Consider the following 7,883-nt stretch of genomic DNA (forward strand, 5'->3'; position numbering starts at 1 on the left):
GTATTGGGTTGGATGATGTTCGCTTTTTAGGGATTTATGGGATGGGAGGAATTGGGAAGACAACTCTGTCAAAAGTTATTTATGAAAGAGTTTCTCGTCAATTTGAAGCACGTTGCTTCATTGCTAGTATTAGAGAAGAAACCAGAACTCATGGTTAGTTTATCTACAAAAGCAGCTTCTTTCGGAGATCCTCGTGGAAAGTGAAATTAATATATGGAATAACTATGGGGCAAGAAGAGTGATAGCGAACAGATTATGCAATAAAAAGGTTTTTATTGTTCTTGACGATGTGGATGGAGAAGAACAACTTGAAGCATTAGCAGAGAGCCATGATTGGTTTGGCTAAGGGAGTAGAATCATTATAACAAGTAGAGATCGTCATTTGCTTAACAAACTTATGCATAACACCTATGAGGTGAAGGAGTTGAATAATGCTGAAGCTCTACAACTCTTTAGTTGGAAAGCCTTCAAGAAACCCTATCCTAAAGAAAATTATGTGGAATTGTCTAAGGATGTGATGTATTACGCTCAAGGCCTTCCTTTAACTCTTGAAGTTTTTGGTTCCTTCTTATTTGGTAGACCAATGGCTGCATGGAAAAGTGCCAGGGATCTACTAAAAGAAAATCCTAACGCAAAAATTTTAGATAAACTCAAAATAAGTTTTGATGGATTGGAGAATTTGCAAAAAAGGTTGTTTCTAGATATTGCATGTTTCTTTACTGGAGCATATATAGATAGCATCATGAACAAACTAGAAAGTTTTGGTTACTATCTGAAAATCAATATCGAAGTTCTTGTTGACAAATCTCTTACAACCATCTCATGGGGAAGATTGCGGATGCATGATTTGTTACAAAAAATGGGTCAAAAAATAGTTCATTGTGAGTCTACTGAGGAGCCTGGTGGATGCATAGATTGTGGCGTTATGATGATGTCCTTCACGTATTGAAAAATAATACTGTAAGTGTATTATTCTAGACACATATATAGAGAATTATATTTTTCTTTACTAATTCCTCTAAGTATTTTTCATATATTCACACCACATTAATTTCATTTTTCTTGACTACTAGGGAACTAATGCTATTAAAGGCATTGTCTTGAAATTACCTTTGCAGAAACATGAGCGACTAAATGTTGAAGCATTCTCAAAGATGAAAAAAATTGAAAATGCTTGAGATTAGCAATGTCGTAGATCTTTTACCACGGCTTTCTAAAGCTCGTGATACTCTTGAATGGCATGGAGATCCTTTAAATTTTATGCTAAGCAATGAGTTATGCGTTATGAAATGGTGGGGATATCCTTTGGAATCCTTGCCGACCAGTTTCCAATTAGACAATCTTGTTGATCTCATAATGCATTATAGCTTCATAAAAAAACCGTGGGATGAAAGGAAGGTAAGATTTTGGCTTGCTCAAATGTATTTTATTCTTATTCTTATTCTTCCTTTTTTACTCTTCTTCATTTGATCTATTTTATATAACTATATTTATTGGTCAACTATAACAGAGTTTTAACAGATTAAAACATATTGACTTGAGCCAATCTCGAAACTTGATCGAGACACCAAACTTCGTGGGAGTCCCAAATCTGGGGAAACTAGCGCTTGTACATTGTACAAGTTTGTCTAAGGTCCACCCATCCATTGGATTTCTAAGGTGGCTTAAAGAATTGGACCTACGAGATTGCAAATGTCTTAAGAGACGCCCAGATGAAATCAGCTTGGAATCTCTCGAAGTTCTTTATCTTTCTAGTTGCTCAAGACTCAACAAGTTTCCAAATATTGTTGGTCATATGACATCTTTGTGGGAACTTTATTTGACAGGGACTGCTATAAAAAACTTACCATTATCATTTACGAGTTTGTCGTCTCTTGTATATCTCAATATATCTGATTGCTCAAGACATAAGAAGATCCCAAAGAACTTGAGTGGTATGGAATGTCTAGAAGTGCTTATGGCAAATGGGGCTGCTATAAGAAAATTACCATCCTTCATTGTATCTTTGAAGAAACTCAAAGTCTTAAATGTTGGGGGTAAGCGGGGCTCAGAGCCAATTATAAGTCTTTTGCTCCCAAATTCATTCTCATGTTTAAGCTCTTTAAGAGAACTAGATTTGAGTTATCGCCATATCTCTGATGGAGCAATTCCAAGTGATCTTAGTTGCTTATCTTCACTTTCTTATTTAAATTTGGGAAAAAATATAAAAAAGCCTCTCAAACTACCAGTCGTTTTCGATTTAGCCCCCTAATGTTCCAAAAGTGATAAAGTAGCCCCCAAACTACCAAACTATTGCATTTTGGCCACTCCGTTAGTCAAAACCGTCAGTTTGGACGAAAACTGCAAAACGACGTCATTTTGTTTTTGGTAAGTTACTACAATGCCCTTTTATGAAAAAAAAACAAATTTTGGAGAAAAATATAAAAAAGCCCCCCAAACTACCAGCCGTTTTTATTTTAGCCCCCTAATGTTCAGAAAGTGATAAAGTAGCCCCTCAACAAAACGACATCGTTTTGCAGTTTCCGTTCAAACTGACGGTTTTGACTAACGGAGTGGCCAAAATATAATCGTTTGGTAATTTGGGGAGCTACTTTATCACTTTTGAAACATTAGGGGGCTAAATCGAAAACAGCTGATAATTTGGAGGGCTTTTTTATATTTTTCCCTTAAATTTGTCTGGGAACAAATTTACGAGGATGCCTAATAGCGTCTGTCAACTTCCCAAACTTGGAATACTTTCCTTGGCATATTGTAGCAGGCTTCAATTGAGCTCAAATCTTAACAATTCTTTGTTCCCCAATTCATTCTCAGGTTTAAGCTCTTTACGAAAACTAAATCTGAGTTATTGCAATCTATTAGATGGAGCAATCCCCAATGATCTTAGTTGTTTATCCTCACTTCATTCGTTGAACCTAAGCAGGAACAAATTTACGAGAATAGCGGATAGTGTAGGTCAACTTTCTCATCTTTAAGAACTTTTCTTGGATGATTGTAGTTGGCTTCAAGTATTGCCGAAGCTCCCATTGGGATCCAAATACTTGCGTGTAAAAAATTGTCCATCACTGGAGATGTTTTATAACCAAATGGAGATGTGGACTTCAAACGAAAAATTAAGGAGCATTGATTGCTCTTTTGTGGCCGCTTATATTGATTATGATGGCAAACCCTTCAAGATCCTCCATATGCATCCACGAAGCCCTTTATGGATTAACAGCAATGTGAGTCTCTTACTCTCCTTCTTTAACACACATGTATTATGTATAGTACTTTTGGCTGATTTAACATCTTTCTCTTTTACAGAGCCAAAGTTTCTTTTATTATCGTAGCATGTGGCCCTGCGCTTGTGGGATATGGAATCCCAGAGTGGTTCAACCATAAAAGCAGGAATTCGTTTGGAAGAATTCAAATGCATACAGATTTGGGCTCAGATGAGTGGAAGGGTTATGCTCTTTTTATTGTTTATCAAGTTCACGAGCCTGACAGTTACCCCAAAAAGAGAAGAAAACTAAAAGTCAATGAGAATGGGAATTCGAATTCTACAACATTTGATGGCGGAAATCCTAATTTTCCCTACTTTGTTTGTCAATTTCAAGCCAATGAAGTTGATATTGGAAAACCCTTAGTCCTTTGTGTCCCTCGAGCCCCTTGTGTTGGGCCAAATGGATTTTGGGTGTATATACCGAGTGGTTCCGGAGAAGAGCGAGGAATAGTTTGGGTGGATGGGGCAACCTTGAGACTTCAATTACAACAGACAGCCTGAATGTTGAGCTAAAGAAGTGTGGGGCGCGTTTAGTACGTGATAAGCATGATGCATTTGAGTTCTACAAAATTCTGAACACCATTTCTCCACGTGGTTTGGATTTAGAAAGTAACGAGAATCTTTGTTTTCATTTGGACGATGGGTTGGTCTCATGGTGGATGGCCCTATTAAAGGAAATCTAATGTTGTAGCATGTGTGTCAATTGGGTCGCTTGCATGTTGGTCGAATCAATGCAATCCAATGAAGAGGTATAATTTCATCAATTGAGGATCAATCAGCGAACAATAGCGTGGATAGACCATCAGTGCAATAGGTTTAATGCAAGCTCTACAGCTGAGAAAGAAAACAACGATGCTCTCTTTCTCACCCTTCCTCGTTTGCATGCCTGAATCACCTGCCTGTCACTCTGACACCCATGCCAACATCATCCTCTGCTCTCGCGTCACCACCAAAAGAAACTTGAGTGGCAATATTTGGTTTCATTACATTCTCCAGGTAATTTGGTTGCTATTGTCACCTACAGAAAGTGCTAGCAAAAGTAGAATAATGAAGAAGCCATATATGATTTTGATAAATTTGCATTATCATAATATTGGTTGTTTGTGCCAGAGATGTTTACATTGGCAGCTTCGGTGTTTGTAGTGCGTGTCATCATATATGCTTATAGGACCACTAAGTCTCCACACAGACAGGCTACTCTTTCCCACTTCTATTTTCATGCCATTTTTGGTTTAATTTCTCATCCATTTGTTTTTGTTTTGGAGCCAATTTGCTTCTCTCCTGTACAAAACACTTTGAAGACAAGGGATATTGTATCAATAAGTGACCAGAATTTTATGAAATTGTTGTATTAAATGTTGCAGGCTCGCTGGTGTGACTCTAGTGGTTCCAGTGATCAATTTTTGGTGGCCTTCTTTTCCTCCGAAACTGATGAATGGGGTCTACAAGAAACAACTAAACAGAGATCAATGGAAACTCTGGATTGGGCACTATGCCGGCCCCTGGACTAGAGTACTGGTGGATGACACAGAAGTGGTTCCCTTATTGTTCTATTTTGCAAAGACATCCTATTCTTTTTAACAAACGCGATGTAGAAACCATCCAGAAAATGTCACAAGTGTCAATGCCTGATGAGGTTCAGCTTCCCCTTTACTTGTTTAGTGATGGTTTATGGCCAGTTATGACAAAATCATGCGTTTTTGTGTATGCAGCATAAGGTAAGACAACAAGGGGTCTACGAATCCCTGCATAGAGACATAATAGTGCATTTTGGGAACTGGGAATTCGAGCCAATGGAGATTAAAAAATCCATACCCTAACAATGAGGCCTTTGTTCATCTCTGGCATGGACATGAAGATAAACTAGTGCCATTTGAAATGCAACAATATTTGGTGAAGAAGCTCCCCTGGATCAGGTACCATGAGGTTCCTGATGGAGGGCATCTAATGATTCATGAGAGTGGTTTGTGTGAGGCTATGTTCAGGGAACTCTTGCTTGGAGAAAAACCCTCTGTCTTATAGCCTGCTATTAAGAAATATGCTTGTATTGATATATATGTCATATGATATGGCCAATAAAATTCAAGTATAATGATTTCTTTATTTATTTTAGCTTAATAATTTTATGTCGTATATTCAACCTTATTTAGCAAATCATTAGGAGACCTATAACATGGGTTTGTTCTGTTAAAAAGAAAAAAAGAAAAAAGAAAAAAAGAGTGGGTAGTTCCTTTAATCCCAAGGCTATTTTTCAGTATTCATTGGATGCTCTCTTGAGAACTGGGTGGAACAACAAGCACAGTAACTCGACTCACCAAGATGTGGTTTGTGGAGAACTAGAGTGCTCTTATAAGTAAAGAGTTTTTCAATATCTCGGAAGAGAAAGAGCTTTTTGTAATAATTCTTTTCAACCTCCCCCCCACCCCAAAAAAATAAAAAAATAAACTATTTCTCAATAGGTAACAGTAATGAAAACCTTTTGGTTTTTTAAATTCTTCAATCGTAATAATTTTATTTCTTCTTACATTAAAAATATATCCAAGTTGTCTTTTGCCTTTGGACATAAACTATTATGAAACAACCATGGAAATAAACTATGTAATTAAAATTCAGGTCAACAAATTGTCATTTAATTGATCATCATTTTTTTGAGGAGGCATGCTACACATTATTCATTTAATCATTTTTTTTTCGCAAATCTAAATATATTCACCATTGAATGTGTGGATTCATATAAGTTTCACATAAATTTAATAGTAAATTCACTCATTCATTATATGAAAATGGATTAAAGATGTGATAAAAAGGTGAAAAGCCTCAGAAAAAAAAAAAAAAAAAAAACCCTGGCCATCCACTAGTCACTTAAGGAATTGAGTTTTTAAGTACGGCAATTTAACAATCCATAACAAAAATAATATTAAAAAATTACATATAATTCTCTATCCTTTAATAAAAAAGCTCAGCCAATGTGAAGTCGTTGGCAATTTTTGCAGCTGAAGCATCTCTGCAGAAGAGAAGCATCTCTGCTTTCCTCAACACAATGCCGACCAACCACGCGAAAATTAATCTGAAAACAACTTTCTTATATTCCTTAATTCTAACCGGCAAGTTATTCCTCATGACTGCTTTTTCTCAAGGCCGAAAGCCAGGGAATCGCTTGAAGGAAATTGCAAGTGAGGTGGTAAATCTGGGGACTAAGTGTAATATCTCATTTTCTTATTATCTTCTTTGAAAAACGCTTGTATATCACACAATATGCGGAATTTACAGATATTAATCAATAAGTAATCAATCACTAAAATATGAAAAATCAGATACAAGGATTTTGGTGACAAAGAGGAAACTTTTTAGAAAACGTTCTAAAAGTAAAACCTCTCCAAGACAATCAAACACAGGAAATCACTATCAAAAATATTATCCAAAGATTACAGACACTATGAACACTTATAACCCTTTGGAAGACTTTGACTCTATAAGATCGACAAGCCTACAACTCGTCTCCTTACTCATATTCAACGCAATTCTCTTTTACCGGATCTTTCCGTTAAAGACTAACAAAATCCTCTATGATGAACAATTTGGCTCTCAACAAATATTTTCTCTCAGCACAGCCTCTCACGAAACCTAGCCACCAATTTCGTCCATCTCTCTCTTAAATGAGATGTATATATATCACACGACAAAATCCTAGACACCGACACACTTAAAATCACGTTTTGTACGTAAAACTTACAGGATGTCTGAACAGGTTAATGGGTTGTGGCCTTTGGGAGGACAAAAACTGAGTTTCTGTTTCTGTTGTCCAAACAGGCTGCCTTGCTGTCCGTACAGCCTTGGCAGAGAGTGGAACCCGATGCTTTTGAACTTGGAACTTGGTGCTTTTGAACTTCCGTTTGATCACCGAATTTAACCAAACAAGAACTAACATTTTTTTTTTTTTTAATGATATGGTTTTATTGTGTATCTACTATTGGGAGGTGGGCCAGCAGCCCAAAAGCCCAACTTCAACATGCTAGCTTTCAAGCCCAAGGCCCATTGAGCGATCCAGATTCAATGCCTGGCCATGGTTAATTAAATTGATAATTTTGTAATCGGAGATCGTCACCACCAGTAGGTTGGCAGTCACAAAAGACAAAAGACTAAGGATCAAGTCCTTGTCCATTTCTCATGTCGATCGCCAAGTATTTGTCCTTATCAGTTAAATGTCAGCAAGTGGAGCCTGATGCAATCAATTCATCACTTCTCAATCCTTTAAACTTCAGGAAAATAATGCGTCACACCATACCAAGTCATGCTCGAGTTTCACATAGTCTTACACAAGGGGTGTGGGAAAAGGATCAAGATCCCCGACACTGCTTAGAAAATTGCCCATGGATTTTTTTTGAAATCCTGGCTATTGATTTCCATCCAACAGCCACCAACTTGCCATGTCTCCCATCTAATATAAAATAATAAAATATTATTTAAAATTTAAAAATAAATATAAAATAAAATAATAAAATTATTTATTCTCTCCCTAGGGGGTGGCCGGCCACCCCAGCTCAGCCTAAGGGGTGGCGTCAGCCACCCCCAAAGGCCGGTTGGGGGTGGTCGACGCCACCCACTAGGGCCAAACCCATAAATC

This window comes from Corylus avellana, chromosome ca10, assembly GCF_901000735.1.
Source record: "Corylus avellana chromosome ca10, CavTom2PMs-1.0".
In the NCBI taxonomy this organism is placed as follows: Eukaryota; Viridiplantae; Streptophyta; class Magnoliopsida; order Fagales; family Betulaceae; genus Corylus; species Corylus avellana.